This window comes from Etheostoma spectabile, chromosome 22 (genome assembly GCF_008692095.1).
Source record: "Etheostoma spectabile isolate EspeVRDwgs_2016 chromosome 22, UIUC_Espe_1.0, whole genome shotgun sequence".
Lineage (NCBI taxonomy): Eukaryota > Metazoa > Chordata > Actinopteri > Perciformes > Percidae > Etheostoma > Etheostoma spectabile.
The window spans coordinates 4,507,763-4,509,621 of record NC_045754.1 but is presented as its reverse complement, the minus strand read 5'-3'; the positions used below and the strand labels follow the sequence as shown (position 1 = coordinate 4,509,621).

The 1,859-nt window shown below is 42.1% G+C and overlaps 1 protein-coding gene across 1 annotated transcript in view; it reads right to left on the bottom strand.

Annotated features, from left to right (window-relative positions):
• Positions 1–1,504, bottom strand: part of rnf152 (ring finger protein 152) — a 58,734-nt gene extending 57,230 nt beyond the window's left edge. Inside the window, exon 1 of the mRNA XM_032504559.1 lies at positions 1,170–1,504. The gene's annotated coding sequence lies outside the window, so the exon portion shown is untranslated. The remainder of the gene's footprint in view (positions 1–1,169) is intronic.
• Between the last annotated feature and the right edge of the window lie 355 nt (positions 1,505–1,859).

Sequence of the window (1,859 nt, the reverse complement as noted above, 5' to 3'; positions counted from 1 at the left end):
CTGTAGCACTTTGAGATTTCATTTGAAATGTAAAGGGCATCATAAATAAAATGTATTATTATTATTATTGTTTCTCTCGCTTTGTTCGCCCAGAGAATTCGTCCCACCCGTGAGAGAGAGACATCATGGCTTTCAAAATGAGCAAAGTGGCAGTTGGTCAAGACCACACCCCCATCTGCCAAATTACATTGTATTACTTTTCGTAGCTATATCTACTGTATGAATGGTTCATGATTCAACGCTGACTTTTGCTTTCACACGGGACACAAACAGCGGTCTGTGTTTGTTCGACCCATCCATTCACCTCGACTATCTCCCTAAATGCAGACGATGTTGCTCTTCATACTACTTGGTCTGACTTCCTCCTCAGAGGCAGCCCTGTACGCCATGCTTCATGATTGTGTGGGTTTTGTACAAATTAGACTTTTGGTAGGTATACATGCAAACAGTGAATGAGCCACTGCATACTGGTATCTCAGCTGGGCATGTCGTATATTATTATTTTTAGGACAGGTCAGGCTATTCATTTGGCACGCGGTTGGTTCTGTGCATGCTGTAGGACAACTTACATGAAAGAAAGTTTTTCTTTTCTTTGTGTTTCTCCCTGTTTTCCACCCACCTCTGATTATGTATCTGGCTATGTATGAACAGTGCTGACAAAAAAAAGTCCTTTAGTGTAGGAAGAAAAAACAAGCTAGGCTCCTATTATTAGTGTTTGTCCTGAATCTGTGCTGGGAAATATTTTACCGTGTCTCGCAACTTATCTCGTATTATCAATGTGTCTATCTAATGTTAGCTTCTTTATCTTCATATTCTCCAAAGTTGTGATGCACCAGATAAGCTAGAAATTGTGCTATTCATTAAAACCAAACATATTTCGTAGATTATCAATACATTCAAGTTATCCGTCTGCCATCTGAGCATATAAACGAATAAATATACTTTAATTTTTTTTTTCTTATGTGTTTGTTTACAAAAATGTCTGCGAGAAGACAAATTCAGACAGTATGTCAGTGTGCATCCGATCAATCACAGCGATCTCCAGCCTTCAACCTGGGCTGGTGACGAATGCACCAGAACGACGGCTGCGGTTGCCTTTTTTCTCCCTTGATGCACTCCCTCTTATTGCCTGGTATGAATGAGCGATAAAAAAAACACAGAGCACTTACTATCTTGAAGAATTAGGTCAGCCCTCGAACAGAGCAAAGACTACAAATGGGTCGGAAGAGCTAAGATGAAAGCCGGCACACTTCTGTGGAAAATCTTCCCAGCGCCTGTCGCCTCCATCACAAAACATCAACCACCTGGTGCCACTTCAGGCTGGAATGAGAGTAATTAGTTGTAGGAAGGGGGCTTTCTTCTTCTTCTTTTTGCCCAATTTGAAGCATCAAAGCCAAGTGTGTGAGTGACTGTTGTGTAATTGTGTTTGTGAGCACAGACGGCACAAAGACAAATTCCTCAAGCGTGCAGTGTTTTCATCCAGCAAATAAAGGTGATTGGGATTTTTTTTTTCTCCTGTTGGGATCAGACTCTTCAAAGTATGCAACATCCACATCTCAGCCCTCACATCTTCCTCCCCCTTTTCCCCCCATTATATAGTGTTTCCTGTGCTTCCATGGGAGTTTTTAATTGCCTATTGTACTTGCTGCTCGGCTGTCTGGGTGATGTGCAGTGACAAGCCGCATCTTCAAAAAAAGTGATGTACTCCAGAGGTTCACCGGGAAAGAACTTTATCTGTCTCTCACATGATTTCTCTCCCACACAAATCTCTCACAAGCCCCCCCCCCACCCCACCCCCATCGTGTCTCTTGTAATTCTAAAGTATGTATGTCAAGTGGAAGTGTAATGTATGTCGACTG